The 18752-nt window shown below is 35.0% G+C and overlaps 1 protein-coding gene and 1 non-coding gene across 5 annotated transcripts in view; one reads left to right on the forward strand and one right to left on the reverse strand.

Moving 5' to 3' along the window:
- The window catches only part of IFT81 (intraflagellar transport 81), a 70895-nt gene that overhangs the window by 26689 nt on the left and 25454 nt on the right, over positions 1–18752 (forward strand). The window lies entirely within an intron of this gene.
- On the reverse strand, positions 14223–14329 carry LOC138401995 (U6 spliceosomal RNA). Its single transcript, XR_011236589.1, has one exon. It is a non-coding gene; the product is annotated as a U6 spliceosomal RNA (small nuclear RNA).

Genomic DNA, 18752 nt, shown 5'->3' on the forward strand with positions numbered 1-18752 from the left:
TTACTGGAAGATGGCAGCTCTGGCCGAAAGGAAGCAGTTCTTAATATTTATATATTTTTGTCATTCAGTTGAATGAAGAATTTGAGAATTGAAACCAGCATCTCCAAGACTGGGAGCAATTTAGTAAAAGTAAATATAAAATCATTTCTTCTTAGGGATAAATAATTTATACAGATTTAAGATGGAATAAGATAGCATTAATGAGAGTTATTTTAGCTGCTATTCACTGAGCAGTTACTATGTGCTCAGTCTGAGCACTTTAAAAATATATCCTTGGTGATAATTGTACAATAATGTGAATGTACTTAATGCCACAGAACTGTATACTTAAAAATGGTTAATATGGTAACCATTATCACACAATGGATCCTAATTCATCCTCTCAGAAAGCCTATGAGGTATATATTATCTCCATTTTATAACTAAGGAAACAGAAAAGTTTAAGTAACTTGCCCAAAGTCACACAGTGTGTTGCAGAGCGAGGATTTGAACCTAAATATGAATATTTCTGCAGCTGTGCTCCTAAGAGAATACTGTGTTACTCTGCCAACTCCAAGGTGCTATTAGAATGGATAAATTTTAGTATTCATATTTGACTCTAAATAGGACTACACTGTGAACAGTCATTAATTAGAAATGTGAGTTTGCTAGAAACTGTATGATAGCCATTTGGATGTAAAACTTCATTCTATATGTAGTTGTTTGATCAGTCTTTTCTTGGAAAAATTTGGGAACATGACTGTTGATGAGGATAAATGTAACAAGTTCTAGACATGTATATTGATTTATATTCCTTTGTCATTTTCTTTTTAGAGGTCTTGTTAGCATTTTTTAAAGTTTGATAATGAAGTATGTATTTGGATGCTTCCTGTTGCCAGTAACATTATTTTAGATGTTATATTTTGTCTAAGAATTTTAGGTCTTGTGATTGCAGGTAACAGGTGCTATAGGCATTTATTCTTTGCTAGACTTTTTTATTAGTATTTCCTTGATTTTCCTTATTAGTAAAAGATGAAGTGTGTAAAAATGCTTCTTTCTCCCCCATTATATTTTGGTTATAATTTTAACATTTTATTAACAGAAATAATCCAGACGTGTTTATCTGTTATTCTGCCAAAGTACTGACATAAGTACGAATTTCTTGAACAGTGGAACAGTGGAAATTATCTTGAACAGTGATAGAGATACATTTTCTTGCCAGTCTAGTCTATCTTGATTTCTTTCTTTTCATACCAGTATTTGGTAGATGATAGAAAAGCTAAGTTTAGAGACTACACCTTGTTAACATAACTGAAAATTGATAATATTGAATATTTAACTGTTTTTTATATCTTGAAAGTTTTTATATTAGATTTTAAGTATATTCTAATTAAGTATAAATCTGGTTGAGTCGATAGTCTCAAAAACCTTTGATTGCTGTCATGTCTGGGAGGAAATATGCACAAAAAAGTATCGTGGAGCTTTGCCCTTGATCCTGACTTGTTTATTATTCTTACCAATAATTAAGATTAATAATAATGAAAGTTTATTATGCAATTACAGTGTGCCAGACACACTACTGGGCTTCTTATATACATTATCTCCTTTATTTTATTGTACTCATAAGTTTTTACAAATTAAGGAACCAAGGCACACAAAGGGTTTAACCTAAGTTGCCTGAGATCGCATTGCTTGTATGTAGTAGAACCAGGATTTAATTGAGGCAGTCTAGCTCTAGAACCCTCAATAATTTGCCCTTGACAGAAAAGTAGAGAAACTAGTCAGCCTGAAACAGATGATAGAATTACAATTCAACATCATCTTGGTAGACAGGAGCACTGTGCTTAAACAAAGAAAATGACATTAATGAGATTATAAATATAATGTGGCAGAATTCAAGTTTTGTCCGCCAACTCAACACATCACCCATGAGTAATGCAGCTTTAGAAAACAAACAAAATATACTACATTAATAAAAATGTAATATCCTATTTATGGTCAAATTATGCCTGGATATTATTTTACATTTTTGGCTTCATGTTTTAAGAGAGAGATAGTCATGCCACAGTCCCAGATGAGGGTGACTAAAATGGATGAAAAGTCTGGAAACTTTCACAGAAAGAATTGATTATATATTAACTGAGGAACAAAAGACCAAAAGAAGATATAATAAATATTTAAAAATAAATATTTAAAGGATTATTTATAGAAAGGGTAATGTACAGAAAAGAGTTAACATAAGAGGCCTGAGATTGCTATCCTTACAAAGGCCTGCTTGCAAGGTTGGCCCTTGGCTGGCAGCTGGGAACTTGGATTTTGGAAGGATTCCCACCATTCCCTGATAAGAATGGCTCACTGTGCCTAAAATGTAGAGAGAGTGTGGTTTATGTAGAGCACATGCTTTCTTTCTAAGAGTCTGGAATTTTGGTACAGGCTAGGTGGAATGTGCCTGCAAGATCAGCTCCCAGTAAAAACCCTGGGCGCTAAGTCTCTGATGAGTGTCCCTGATTGGCAGCATTTCACATGTGTTGTCACAACTCATTTGCTGGAGGAATTAAGTGTGTCCTATGTGCTCCCACTAGGAGAGAACTTTTGGGAGCTTGCACTTGGTTTCCTCCAGATTTCACCCCTTGCATCTTTTCCCTTTGCTGATTTTATTTTGTATCTTTTCAGTGTAGTAAGTCATAGCCAAGAGTATGATTATATGCTGAGTTGAGTGAGTCCTCGTAGTGAATCCTTGAACCTAGGGGTGGTCTTTGGGACCCCCAGCACAGATGAATTAGTGTTGTTATTGTTTGTTTGCAAGAAGGCAGAATTAGGACCAATGGATGGTGGTTAGAAAGAAATATTTGTTTGACAATAAGGAAAAATTTCTACCACTTAAGCTTTCTTCACTAATGGAGTAGGCTGCTTTGATGAAGTTTGGTACTATACCAATTTAATACATTGACTGCCACACTAGAAAAAAAATTTTTTCCCTGGGGCCACAGTGTTTTATTATGAAAATAGAAAAAGAACTTCAAAAACAAAATGATCCTTTCTAATTTAATGAAAAATTTATTATTTTTTGTTTTCTGTACATGAGTTATATGCAACTCACGTACCACTAGAATCAATTTTGACATTGCACGCCAGTTGAGTTGTATGTGACTCACAACGTACTTACTGAATGTTTTTGAGAGAATTGAGTATTCATATGCTTCATGAGGCCCTGGGCTCAAAACTAGCATGAGTTAAATACAACTCACATGGCAGTTAATATGTTAAAATATTCTAACAAGCTGGATGAGGGACATTTTAGAACTAAAACGTGTACATTGAGTAGAAGAACATTGGATCAATATTGTGGGTTTTTAAATCTTAAAAACTCTGATTATACAAGTAATACCTGAATGCATTCTCATGGTATAAAAGTCAAACAATATACATACAGCAAAAGTCCCCCTTGACTACTTCCTACCTCCCATCCTAGTCCCTTGGTCCCTTTCAGAGAAAAAAACCACTGCTACCAGTTTTATGTATTCTTTCAGTCCTTTATCTGGAGATAGATACAAATATAGATAATATTGTTCTGTGACTTTTAGAAAATATGAGTGGTATAATACTATGTGTATTATGCAGCTTGCTTTTAATAACTTGTCTTGGAGATTTTTTCTGTGTCAGTAAATAAAAAGGCTCTTCTGTAGAGGTTAAGAGCATCAGCTTTGGAGCCAGAAGACCCAGGTGTAGATCCCTGCTCTGCCACCTGTTAACTGTTCAACATTAACATGTTACCTACCTCCTCTTTGCCTCAGTTTCCTTGTCTATAAAGTGGGATAATCCTGGCTTACAGGAAACAATAGTATCACCTTTAGTTATAATAATAATTATCATGCACTTCTTTTCATTTAACTGCTACATGGTATTCCATAGAATGGATGTACCATATTTATTCCAACCAAGAGTATATAAGAGTATGTTTCCTATTACTTAAAACTCTTTACTAACACTTGATCCTCTAAAACTTTTCAATTTTGCCATTTTCACAGTATTTAATTTTAATTTTTCCTGATTACTAGTGAGATTTATAATTGATCATTTATATTTATTTCCTGTATCATTTGCCTGCTGATTTTTTTCTTTATTTTTTTCCCTACTGCATTGAATGTTTGTTTTTTCTTATCAATTTATCCTGTTTTTACATATATTCTAGATATTAATTAGGGCAATTGTTTTCTTCTAGTCTGTCACTTGTCTCTTAATTTTGTATATGATGTCTTTTGTCACACAGAAGATTTCCCCCACTTTTTCTCAAACAACTTTATTTAGATATAATTAACATACAATAAACTGGATATGGTTAAAGTGTACAATTTGATAATATAGCCATGAAACTCTCACCATAATCAAGATAGTGGACATACCTATCAACCTCAAAAGTTTTTTTAATGCCCTTTTATAATCCTTTTCTCCCACTCCTCCATGCTCCCCCAAATCAACTACTACATTTTCTAGAAAATGGCATCAGCATAGCTCACAGCAACCTCAAAGTCCTGGTCTCAAGCGATCCTTCTGCCTCAGCCTCCTGAGTAGCTGGGAGTACAGGCATGTGCCACCACGCCTGGCTAGTTTTTTCTACATATTTTTAGTTGTCTGGCTAATTTTTTTCTATTTTAAGTAGAGACGGGGGTCTCACTCTTGCTCGGGCTGGTCTTGAACTCCTGACCTTAAGGGATCCTCCCGCCTCGCATAGTTCATTCTTTTTTATTGCAGACTAATATTCTATCATATTGAACTATCAGTTTGTTTATCCATTCACCTGTTCACCTACTAATGAGTGTTTGGGCTGTTTCCAATTTTTGTCTATTACGAATAAAATGGCTGTAAACATTTGTGTTGCAAGTCTTTGCGTGGACATATGTTTTCTTTTCTCTTGGGTAAATATTTAGTAGTGGAATGACTATCATAGCATAGGTATATATTTGACTTTTTGTGTGTGTGGTAAAACATACATAACATAAAGTTTCCCATTTATAAGTGTATAATTTAGTGGCATTAATTACATTTACAATGTTGTTGTATAGTTATCACCACAAAGAAACTCTTTACCCATTAAGCAATAACTTCTCATTTCCTCTTTCCCCTAGCCCCTGGTAACCTCTATTTCTGTCTGTATGAATTTGAATATTTTAGATAACTCATATAAGTGGTATCATACAATAGTTACCCTTTTGTCTCAGCTTATTTCACTTAGTATAATGTGCACAGGTTTCATCCTTGTTGAAGCATGTTATCAGAATGCATCCCTTTTTATGGCCGAATCATATTCCAGTGTATTTATATACCCCATTTTGTTTATTCATTCATCTGTTAGTGGACACTTGGGTTGTTTCCACATTTGGGCTATTGTCAATAATGCTGCTATGAACATTGGCACACAGGTATCTGTTTAAGTACCTGTTTTCAGTTATTTTGGGTATATACCTAGGAGAAAAATGTTGGGTAGTATGGTAATTCCATGTTCAACTTTTTGAAGAACTGCCATACTATTTTCCACTGCAGCTGTACCATTTTACACTCTCACCAGCAATGAGCAAGGGTTTCAATTTCTCCACGTATTTGCCAACACTTATTTTCCTTTTTCTTTTTTGTTATAGTCATCCTTGTGGGTGTGAAGTGGAATTATTATGCTTTTGATTTTATATTTCCCTAATGACTAATGCTGTTTTCAAGTGCTTTTTGGCTATTTGTGTATCTTTGGGGAAATGTCTATTTAAGTTCTTTGCCCATTTTTTAATTGGTTTGTCTTTTGGTGTTGAGTAGTCTCTGTTTCTTTTAATTTTTCATATTTTCCATCTCATTGTTCTTTTGCATTCCATTAAGGATAAATTCTTTGGCATAATCTTCCACCTTCCTTGTTTACATTTTTAGCTGTTATGTTGTCATCAGTCATTTTATTTCAATGATAAAAATTTCAATTTCCAGGTGTAGCTCTAATAGTTTCTAGATATACTGTGCTTTTACTTATTTCTAAAAGTAATAATTAAAGATATTTTAACATATTCTAATGTAGTTATACTTGCTTTGATAATGGAAACAGTTATAACTAATAACTGTTAATTCTTTGAATTTAAAATTTTTTCATGGTATTGGTTTTCTTCAAATATTTGGTGATTTGGGGTGGTATGTACATTTTTTTCTATTACTTTGAAGGATTTTTCAGTAGGAGGGAGATCCTGGGGTGTGTGTTTCAATCTACCATCAAGCTGGAAATTCTTACCAGTGGTTTCTACACTGTGTTAGAGGAGCTCTTGGGGTCTGAAGACATGCCTCAGTGGACAATTGGGAAGTGCTGTAGGCCCCTCTTCTGACTTCAACCACATTAGTTCTACTTTTATCTGAAGTATATATTGGGGTTCCACGTAAGAATTTGCTTGAAAATAAAGTTCCACTGTTTAAAAAAAGGGTTGAAAGGCACTGAACTAAATGATCAATCTAGAGTCTCTTCCACCATAATAATTTCTGAGTATTATGAATCACTGGCTTAAAACGTGTGAGTGAATATGAATCTCTCTGTATGATTTTTCTTTATTTTGTCATCTACAAGAGAAACTAAATTTTAATTTTTAAGTTGATTTGATGCTAGAGTCTAGTTAGAATCCTCATGTGGGTGTTTCTTAGGACTTTATAAGTGCAAATTATTGCTATTATTCTAAGTTATGATAACTTAGAATAATATTGAGATAGGATTTTAATATTAAATGGGCTTATTTTTCCATGTTTTGGAGTATTTTAAAAAATTTTACATAGAAATATTAGGTTATTAAGTATGAAATGTCTGATTTCCTTAAGTACTAGGTTTGACAGTTGATATCTCTGACATTTCACTTTGATACTTCTTGTTTTATGTTTACCATAAAAGTTCATCTTTAGTCTTTTTTTTTTTTTTTTTTTTTTTTTTTGTTGAGACGGAGTCTCACTTTGTTGCCCAGGCTAGAGTGAGTGCCGTGGCGTCAGCTTAGCTCACAGCAACCTCAGACTCCTCGGCTTAAGTGATCCTACTCCCTCAGCCTCCCAAGTAGCTGGGACTACAGGCATGCGCCACTATGCCCGGCTAATTTTTTCTATATAGATTTTTAGTTGTCCATATAATGTCTTTCCATTTTTAGTAGAGACGGGATCTCGCTCAGGCTGGTCTCGAACTCCTGACCTTGAGCAATCCACCCGCCTCGGCCTCCCAGAGTGCTAGGATTACAGGCGTGAGCCACCGCGCCCGGCTAGTCTTTCAAATGCATGTTTTGGCTTGTGATTTTCTTTCAAATTTTTATTAGGGCAATTTTTGTGAAACCATGGATAAGTCAAAAATTCGTGTTATTTTTTAATATGAGTTCCATCGTGGAATCAATGCAACACAGACAGCTCAAAATGTCAACGAAGTGTTTGGGAAGGTTGTGGCTAATGAACGCACAGAATGTCGATGGTTCGAGAAGTTCCATTCTGGTGATTTTAATCTTGAAAATGAGCCACTAGGACAACCTGATGCCAAGGTGGATAATGATGAGCTGAAAGCTGTAGTGGAAGCAAATCCATCTCAACCTACATGTGAATTAGCAAGATTTGACATTACTATTCCAACAGTATTGGACCATTTGAAACAAATGGGCAAGGTAAAGAAGCTGGATAGATGGGTTCCACATGAATTAAGTAAGTATCACAGGAGAAATCGTCTCGAAGCTTCCCTTTCTTTGCTGTCACGACATAAAGGTGAACCATTTCTACACGATATTGTTACCTGTGATGAAAAATGGATTCTATTTGACAATTGCAAGTATTTGGCACAATGGTTGGATAAAGATGAAGTACCAAAACATAGTCCAAAACTGAATATTCATCAAAAAAAGCTAATAGTGTCTGTTGGGTGGTCCAGTGCTGGTATTATCCACTATAGATTCATGAAATCTGGTCATTGAATTATAGCGGATGTCACTGCAACCAATTGGATGAAATGATGAGGATATTTATGATTAAGCAACTGAGATTGGTCAACAGAGACAGGCTAATCATCTTTTGCAAGGTTCCACCACAAGTTGCACAAACAACGCTGCTCTAACTACAGAGGCTGGACTTAAAATCTCTTGTTGTCATCTCCCGTATTCACCAGACATGGCATCAACTGACTACTACTTTTTCCGGACTTTGGACCACTTCCTGCAAGGAAAAATCTTCAATTCTCAACAAGCTGTGGAAAACACCTTTTGTGATTTCATCCCCACTCGCTCTCCAGGCTTCTTCGCTGCTGGTATAAGCAAGCTACTGTTAAGATGGCAAAACCGTGTCAATAGTTTAGGCACATATTAAGACTTTGATTAATTGTGCTGCTTCTTGTTTGAGATACAATAAATTACAGAATGGAAAAACAAGCACCACATGTACTCACCAGCAAACTGGTTTCCCTGAGTGCACATTTGGGATTCACACCAATTGGGTATTGGACAGAGGTCGGGGCTGGGTGGAAGGGATGGGTGTATACCTACTTGATGAGTGCGATGCGCACTGCCTGGGGAATGGACACGTTTGAAGTTCTCTCTGGGGGGGATGGGGTGGGGGGAGGGGAGGAGTGCACACCTACATGATGAGAGTGATGGGCACTGTCTAGGAAATGGACACAACTAAAGCTCAGACTCGGGGGGATGGGGAGGCATGGGCAATGTATATAGCCTGATCTTTTGTACCCCCTTAATGAGCTGAAAAACAAACAAAAAATAAAAATAAAATAAAAAAAAAAAATTACACTTTTGATTCGAAATCGGACATTTCATATTTAACAACCCTAGTGTCTTACTTTATTTAGAATTTAGTGTGAGAGGAGACAGAAAAACATATTATTATGGTTAGTGGTCATATATATAATAGTTAGTGGTCATAATTATGACTCTGGGTTATCAATGAAAGGTTGCTGTGATCAGTATGCATTTTACAAGATAACAGAAAGATGTCAGCTTAAGTAGCATCTCCTCCAGGAAGCATACCCAGCCCACACCCATGACTCTAGTCCTGAAATGTATCACATAGCAGTGTTTTCTTCTGTATTGTAACAAACTGCACATTGAGGATCATTTTTTCAGTTTCTCCCTTCCCTAAGAAACCAGTAAGCTCCATGATAGCATAGATATCTCTTATTCACGACTCCTTACTTAGTACCAGGCACTTGGTAAAACTATAGAAAACCTGAATGAAAGTGTGTAATCTAATCCAGATATGTTTTTATCATCGGAAAAGTAATAATATTAAAAATGTCTTGGCACTTCTTAGTAGGCTGTTTATTTCATTGTATAAATAAAGTACCTGACCACAAACTTGAATTTGCCATTAAATTTGGTAGCCTCCAGCCAATTCTTTAGGTATTATTTTTGCTGTTTCACAGGCAACAATGTGAGCTTGAAGACTTTGTCTCACTTAATGGAAGAGCAAAGAATAGAGCCTGTTCTCTTGTATTGCGATATAGCTGCTGATCTTTACCATCTTAGTCACCTTGATGTCAGTGAATCTCTGCTTTCATAATTTGAAAAAGCAAACAAAAAATCAGCTCCAATGATACAGTGCTAGTACCCTTCCCAGAGTTGTTACTCAAATGAATGCATGCCTTTTGGGTCTGAGCTTTTTTATAGCAACAAATGAACCTCTAGTTAAGGTTCCATTGGCACTTCATGCATTGAAAGGTCACCCCTGGTTTTATGGTGTATGGGTGTATATAGTCCATTTTGTTTTCTTCCCTATTACAAGAAGCTCAGCTGTTTTGCAGTTATAGCTACTTTAAAAATGTGCGTGCTCAAATAATATTTTATAAGCAGCTTTAAAAAGAGCCAACCAATTCATTCTACAGTTACCAACAGAAACCCTAGAGCTAAATTGCAAAGATTATGAAATCGTCTTTAAATACTTCAAAGAGAAGCACAATGAAGATAAGGGAATCCTGGCAAGATTTGCTGCAGCTGTCAGGTCCCGAAAAATTAGGAATCAAATTTTGACACTTGTAATTGAATCATCCACCCTTCTAAGTGAGCCCAGGCAAACCTGTGATATTTTTAGAACCTTTCAAATCACATTGTACTCTTTAGAGTTCATAGCAGGACCCGAGGCCCCCAAAATTTCCCAAGAGATAGAACAAAGCAGAATTAAATAAATTTGGCTCAGTTCACTGTAATAAAAATGTAGTGTATTATGTATGCAATATAGGTAATGTCACAATTTTAACCCCAAATTTTAAAACCTTTCATAGAGTTTTGTTTTCTTCTTGAAGAGTTAACTGCTTGGACAGCAGTTGAAACACCCATTAGAGATAGTAACAGCTGTGTGGTGGTGATTTGATTTATAATAGAAGTACAGAGACCTTGGATGGTATGATTAACTGTGTTTCACAGATGGATGTTCCTGTGCCATAAGTCTCATTTAAGACAGATTTCTACCAGTATATATCATATTGCTTATTATAGACTCCCTTAAAGAATAAGCTGCTAACTAGTTACTACCATATGTAGGTAATTACATTGTTTATGCTTGGCTTGGTGAGATTTTCTAATTTAAAGTTGAAAGTCTAACACTAACAGGCTGGAAAAGGTTAGGATAGAATTTGTATGTGTATTTATGTGACACTAATTATGACAGGTGATTTGAAAAGACCGTCATTTTAGCAGATAGCAGATAGCAGAGGTTGCCTTTGAAACATTTCTTAATACAAAGAGCAGCTCGGAGACCAGTCTTCAGGGAATCCAGATGATTTATTGGAGCATGACATGAAAAGATGGACTTTTCAGGTTTTCTGCAAGTTCTGTCTAGAACACAAGACACTGAAAAATTGGCAAAAAAATTGTAGCCTTTGGGCATATTCATGCTTCTCTTAAACAGTTGGTGGTATCTCATCTCATGACTAACTTCCTTAGGCCTATTCCTATAGTTTTCTGTGCTTATAAATCATTTGATGAAATGATTGATTTCAAAGATATTCCATTAAAAAGTGGAAAATAGCATGGTTGTTAGAGTAACAGAATTTGAGGACAAAAGTATTTATTCCAGTCCAGTTTTTCTAACTTGCTGAATTTCAGTGAGTTGTATTCATTTCTCTATAGATTTTCTAATGCTTTAAAAAAGTTCTTTGTGATTTTTTAAAAAATATAAAGTACTTATTATCTGCTAATCTTAAGTCCTCACTGCTAATTGCTCTGAAAATAATTTTCATGCCAAATATTGAGGTAGAAAATTTGGAGCAGGAGCAGAGATTCTTGTTTTCATGTAAATAGCTAGAATGATGTCTGGAATCCAGTAATTCTTTTGTGTTCCAGATAAGCTTGAAAAGAATTTGTAAATGGTTACATCCTTAGGGAAATAAACTGCCCCATCCATTCAAAAAACTAGCTCAGATTTTGATTACTGTTAAAGGTTTTAAACATGCTAAGTAGATAAAAAGAGAAAGAACATCTGTCAAATTCCATTTTCATCACAAAGGAGCTGAATCTTTAAAATTGGCCCTGAAGCCGGAAGCTAGCACTATAAAGCATTAGTCCATTACCAAAACCAAATGCAGGCAGAGATAAAGATTAGAGCTTCACACAGTTGAGTACTCACTCAGCACCAACTGGGACAAACCATAAAGCATTAATCTTTTTTGATCTCACGTCTAAAATGATGGTTGCTCTTTCATAAATGACAAATTTAGATTACAAATATGTATTGGTACAAATGATTAGTAATCATTGCCCAGTGGTAAGCTTTATAGTTCACTTCAATGACAAATTTGTTTGGTTGCACTATGAGAAGCTTTTTCCTTAATGTTCAAAGGATTTGTTGTTTATCTCCTGTGCCTTTAAAAATTATTTTGCCTTCAAAATAATTATTTAATTATACTTTAATTTCTTTAGAAATATTTTAAAAATTAGTCATTTTAAAGTTATTCTTTTAAATATATTTTAAATTTTATTTTTCTTTAAAAATTTCTTTAAAGTTCCTTTAAAATTATTTTTAATTCCTTTAAATTTCAGTTTTAAAATACTTCTTTAAAATTATTTTTAGATATCCCTTTAAAATATTATTTTAAAAATTACTTTTTTCTTTAACTATTTTAAAAATATTATTGGTTTATTTCTCTGTTTTAGTAGAGAATGTTCCTGAGAAAAAGGGGGCTGGGGAGATAAATTGTTGAGGATCCTACATATTTAAAATTGCTTTATTCCACCCTTGTACATCATTGGTAGTTTGACTGGATAATAAATTCTGGATGGAAATGTTTGTTTCTCCTTAAGAATTTTGAAGGTATTGTCCTGTTTTCTTCTAGTATGTTTCTGTATTTCTTCTAGTGTGTAGCTGTGTGAGGCTGTTGTGATTCCCAGTCCTTTGGGTATGATCTTTGATTGTTATTATTGTTATTTTACCTCTTCTTGAAACTTTTTTTGGGGGATCCTCTATCTCTGACTTTCTAAATTTGTAAGATTTATGAGCCTAAAGTATAACTCTTTTTTTTTTTTTCATTGAGCTGAACATTCTGTTGGGCTTTTTAATTTAGAACTTTATGTTATGTCTGTCAGTTCTGGGAAATTTTCTTGTATTATTTCCCCTTTTTGGTTTTTTTTTTTCCTGTTTTCTTCTGGAGCTCTTATTAGATTTAAGACCTTCTAGATTGGTTCTTTAATTATTTCATGTCTTTACTTTTCAAACTGTTTAATTTTTTTGCATTTTATTATAAGTAGATGAAAATGTGTTTTTATATATGTATATATGTGTCTGTGTGTTTGGGTATCGTATGTGAGAAGTAAAGAATAAGGATATTATGAACATGTATACATTTATCACCCAGCTTAAGAAAAAGAACCTTTGAAGTTGCCTTTGTGCCCCTCGCCATCCCATCCTATTTCCACCCCTCTCAGAGGTAACTACCATCCTGAGCTTTGTGTTTATCATTCTTGACATTTATTTATTGTTTGGCCACACATTTCTATCCCTAAATAATATGTTATTTCGTTTTCCTAAACAATAGGAAGCATATCCTGTGTGTTGTGTTTTTCTGTTGCTTTTTTTGCTCTATGTTATTTCTTGAACCTATAATTGTTTATTTTCACTATATATATATAGTATGAGTATACAACAGTTTTTCTTTTCTACTATTGATGGACACCTGGCTTGTCTTCCAATTTTTTGCTATGGTACTGCTTCTATCAACATTCCTGTGTATGTCTCCCAGTGACCTATGAACAAGAGTTTCTCCAGGGCAGTGTTTCCTAACTTTTTTCACAATAGGACACTTAAAGAAAATGATAGTTGTTTAGCATATTGAGGAAAAAGAACGAAGTTGCTTATAGCTAAGGGTGACTGGCCAGTGGTTCCTTATAATATCTTGCCCAGCTACTGCAAAGGCTGGGTGGATTAATATCTTAATATCTTGGCATACCCATAATACCATGGCACATGGTGTACTGCATTTAAAAAGCTCTCCCCTGGAGCAGTGCTACTCAGAGTGTGGCCTGAAGACTAGTTCCAGTCCACAAACTGTTAGTTACTGATCTGCAACCATATAAGTTGAGAGAAAGCATTTAAAAACATATATAATCATTTGCTAAACCTCAGTATTTTCATTACTTTACAAAAGTATCCAATCCACAAATGATTAGAAAATTTTTAAAAAACTGGTCTTTTACCACAGATAGTTTGAAAAGCCCTGCTATTCATGGGAGTGGAGTTGGTGGAACAGAGTGTATATAATGTCAACTTCAGTAGATATGCCAAGTTATTTTCTAAACTATTGCTCTAAATTATATATCTCCTTTCCCCAGTGGTGTATAGGTATTCCACTTCCTCTATGTTTTAACCAACACTTGGTGTTGAAGGACTTTCTATTTTCACTAATTGGATGGTAATGAAAATGGTATCTTATAGTGCTTTTAATTTGTATTACTATTAATATTTTGATTATTAATGAGATTGAACTTCTTTTAATTTGTTTATTGGCCATTTTGGGTTGTCTCTTGTATGAAGTGTCCATTCAAGTATTTTATTTGTTTTTCTATTGGATTGTTTGCCTTTCTGTCATTAAGTTGTAAGTTTAATTTATATATTTTGGATACAAATCTTTTATTGCTTTAATGTGTTGCCAATAAATCCTCCCAACTTGTGACTCATATTTGTAATCTCTTAATATATATTTTGATGAACAAAAGTTGATAGTCCAGTTTATCAGTCATCTGTTTTTCAGTTTGTGCTTTTCTTCTTTTTTTTTCTCTTTTTTTTTTTTTTTTTTTAAATTTCGTGTCATCTTTGCGCAGGGGCCATGCTAATCTTCTCTGTATCGTTCCAATTTTAGTATATATGCTGCCGAAGCGAGCACTGTGCTTTTCTTCTTAAGAAATCTTTTGCTATCCCCAAATCATAATGATACTTTCCCATATTCTAAAAAAGTTTTATTTGTGTCTTTCACATTTCAGTATGTCTATAATCCACTTGGAATTGATTTTTATATATTATGAAGTAAGGGGTCCATCCATTGAAAAGTCCATTCTTTTCCCTCAAATTTGCAGTGCCATCTCTATCAAAAATCATGTTTCCTGGATATGTGCTGCTTGATACTTGTCTTTATCTGCATAGCAATACTTTACTCTCCTAATACAGCTTTATAATAAATTGTGATATCTGCTAAGTTACACCCACCCTGTCCCTACCTTGTTCTTCTTTACGGAATAGCTTGGCTATTCTTGTCTTTTGCCCTTGCATATAAATTTTGGAATCAGTTTAACAAGTTCTACCCAAAAGCCTGTTGGAATTTTTATCAGAATTGTATGAATTCTGATAAAATTGAATCTATGACCAATTTGAGGATAATTGGCATCTGTATGACCTAGAGTTTTCCAATCCGTGAATGTAGTAGCTCTCTACGGTCTTTAAGGAAAGTTTTATAATTTTCTCTGTTTTATACATCTTTTGTTGGATTTATTTCAGGCTTATTTTTTTTTTTTTTGAGACAGGATCTTGCTATGTTGTCCAGGCTGGTCTCCAGCTTCTGGGCTCAAATGATGTCACTCACCTCAGTTTCTGAAGTAGCTGGGTCTACTCTACCACACCTGGCTAGGGTCATATTTTTTCATGTAATTGTAAAATTATGTCTTTTAATTGTTGTTTGCATGTAGAAATGCAACTGATTTTTGCTGTTAACTTTGCTAAATTCTGTTATTAATTATAATAATTTATCTTTAAATTCTTTTTAATTTTTCCACAAAGATAACAGTATTATATGGGAATAAGAAGAATTTTCTTTCTTTCTTTCTAATCCTTATACTTTTTATTTATTTTTCTTTCCTTAATATTTTGGCTAGTTCTTTTAGTAAAAAAATTGATAGACGTGTGTATATATATATATATGTGTGTGTGTGTATTATGTATTTGCACTCACACATGGATCTGTAACTATTTCTGTATCTATCTGTGTACATATATTATAAAACTGTGCGTTCTAACCAATACCCCACACCTCAGGATTCTTTCTGGCTTTCCCCTTTTGCTTATTTTAAAATATCTTCTTTAGACTGGGAGCGGTGGCTTACACCTGTAATCCTAGCACTCTGGGAAGCCGAGGCGGGAGGATTGCTTGAGCTCAGGAATTCGAGACCAGCCTGAGCAAGAGCGAGACCCCTGTCTCTACTATAAATAGAAAGAAATTAGCCAAACAACTAAAAATAGAAAAAATTAGCCAGGCATGGTGGCGCATACCTGTAGTTCCAGCTACCCGGGAGGCTGAGGCAGTAATCACTGGAGCCCAGGAATTTGAGGTTGCTGTGAGCTAGGCCACAGCACTGTAGCCCAGGCAAGAGAGTGAGACTCTGTCTCAAAAAATAAAAAATAAAATATCTTCTTTGGCATTGAGAAATTTGGCTCTCTTTTTCTATATTTATTTATTTGCTCAGTCAATTAACTTACTTGCTCAGTTGAACCAATCTATCAAGTACTCTGGTTTCCTCCTCTCTACACCAATTCTGTGCTCCCACCCCACCAACCCATATCTTCACCCTCTGTGCCTATGGCTCCCCACTCCTGCCTCACCCATCTATGTCCTCAGCTGCCAGGCCTGCTAGCCTGTGCCTCCATGTGGTTCCTCAGCCCCCAACCCCATCATTCCACATCCTTAGCCATTCAGCCCACTGATCTGCACCTCCATAACACCCCCCATTACCCTGTGTCCACAGTCACCAGCCTACTTGTCCACACCTCTGCGTGACTCCCCAAGTCCCCTCATTTCCCTGCATCCTCGACCTCTCAGCATGATGAAAAAGTAAGATACTGTTTATTTTGCTTGCTTATCAAGTTGATGTTTATAAAAGTATAATAAATAGCCTTTTGAAGGGCAGTTTTGCAGAATCTATCAGAAGACTTGTGGCCCCTCTGGCCTATTCCTCTATGTGGTTCCCAAACCTTACCGGCACCTCCATGCAGCTCCCAGTCCCCCTCACTGCCTGCCTTTGCCACCACCATTCTGGACCCCTCTGAACCAGGAAGAGAAGGGAAGGGGAGGGCAGTTTTTACTCTTACTCTCACGTGAGTGTACAACAGAGGTTATCAGAGGCTTCATTACGGATCGTACCATTGCTCTGGCAGCTAATGGAATGTGCACTTGTGTTTGCTTGTATTTTAAAATTTCCTCAGTTTTATTGTCTAATACAATAAATATTGATGGATATAGTCAACATAAAATCTCTTTGAGGTCTTCAATAATTTTCAGTGTATAAAGGATTCCTAAGAGCAGAAAGTTTGCACAGGAAAAAGACAAACACTCCAATAAAATGGTGGGCTGAAGACAGGCAAATCATTTTTAAAAAATCCCTACAGATGCATAATAAACATGATGAAAAAGTGATATTTCCTAATAAAAAATGCAAATAAAAAGTAAGATACTATTTTCCTTGTTTATCAAATTGATAGTTACAAAAGTATTATAAATTGCCTTTTGAAGGGCAGTTTGACAGAATGTATCAGAAGCCTATGTTCTTTTTGACCATTTCTGGAAATATGTCCTATGGAAGTGATTAAGAATGTGTCAAAATGGGGGAGAAAGGATGGGGGGAGGGGGAAAAAGAGAATGTGTCAGAAGATTTAGCTTCAATGTGTTCCTCTTGTTTTGTTGTTTGTATGATATTACAGAAATAACCTAAAATCCAAATGATAATTAGAAGAAACTTCCAGTAGAAGAAAAACATTAATAACGTGTTTTCTTTCTTCTAATTAAGTCTGGGGTAGTAGAGGCCTTTGAGTGCTTTGGTGGCCGCTTACTGCTTAATTGTATGGAACTGTAATTAGTCTTACCCTGACTACCCTTCCCTTAAGTAGTATGTACAATGAATATCAAATAATAGCCAATCAGCATAGAGCACATTGAGTAATTTGAAGGTTTGTTCTTTCACCAAAAACATTTATAGCGTTTAGCTTTTAAAAATAGTTCTGGAGCACAGCAAGATAGAGAGGGGGAAAATTGGCCTCAGTATTATAGAGGATAGCAGATGAGCGGGGTTGATTTCATTTTAGGCACTTTGCCCAGGACACTTTTAATAGCACATATAGTTACTCTAGGGATTCTTAGTCTGTAGTTATGTCAGGCTTACACATTTATTCTTTAAAAGGAAAATTTGGAAGTTATTAGACTCTAGGTACATTGGTATGACTAAAATTTCTGAAGCAGTTTCTGTAATCCAGCCATTGAAAATTTGCTTTGTGGGGGCTAGATTCCTTAACATTAAAACTACCTTAATCATGGATAGAAAGATATTTTAAATTTCCTTCCTCTAAAACAGTGTGTTCTTCAATTCTTTCAAAGTTTAAGTCAAGTTTTGAAAGATAGTCTAAACTATTTTTATGTGAAGAATTTTTACTCTTAATATTTTAAAGGAATTTCCTTGTATACTCAGGAATCAATCAAGTCTTTAAGAAAAAAATTAAATTTTAAAAATAATGTACTCCCCATTTTACTACCTTATAATTTAGGATTACTGACCTTAGAATTAGCCTTAAAAATTGGAAGGAAAAATACTAACGTGGTAATAGAGTTTGTGTTGGGATAGAAGCTTTGAGTGAATTTTTCCTTTTTTGTTTCCCAAAATTTCAGTAATATGTTCATGACTTTTATTATTTATAAAATTGTTTATTAACCCTTTCCCCAAAATTAGCTTTAAGAAACACTGGGTGTCAAAAAGGCTAAGATTAGCAGACCTACCATTTAATCCAGCAATCCCATTACTGAGTATTTAACCAAAGGAAAAGAAGTTATTTTATCAAAAAGACACCTGCACTCGAATGTTTATAGCAGCACAATTCACAATTGAAAGATGTGGAATCAACCCAAGTGCCCATCAATTCATGAGTGGATTATTAAAATGTGGTGTATGTACACCATGGAGTACTACTCCGCCTAAAAGAAAAGGTGAATTAATATCTTTTGCAAGAATTTGATTGGACCCGGAGACCATTCTCCTAAGTGAAGTATCTCAAGAATAGAAAAACAAGCACCACATGTACTCACTATTAAATTGGAACTAACCAATGTGTGCAGAGGGAAGTAAAACTCAGTGGAAAGCAACCAGAGTGGAGTGGAGAGGGAAGGGGAATAAACCAAACTAGTGGGTACTGTGAACACTGTTTGGGTGATGGGCACACCTACGGCCAGGACTCAAGCATTACAAACATGATCCATGTAACCTAAAGCATCCCTTAATATTTTGAAATAAATTTTTTAAAAAAGAGTATCGTAGGCCAAGCTTGCCCTTCCAATC

The sequence above is a fragment of the Eulemur rufifrons genome, chromosome 21 (genome assembly GCF_041146395.1).
Source record: "Eulemur rufifrons isolate Redbay chromosome 21, OSU_ERuf_1, whole genome shotgun sequence".
In the NCBI taxonomy this organism is placed as follows: Eukaryota; Metazoa; Chordata; class Mammalia; order Primates; family Lemuridae; genus Eulemur; species Eulemur rufifrons.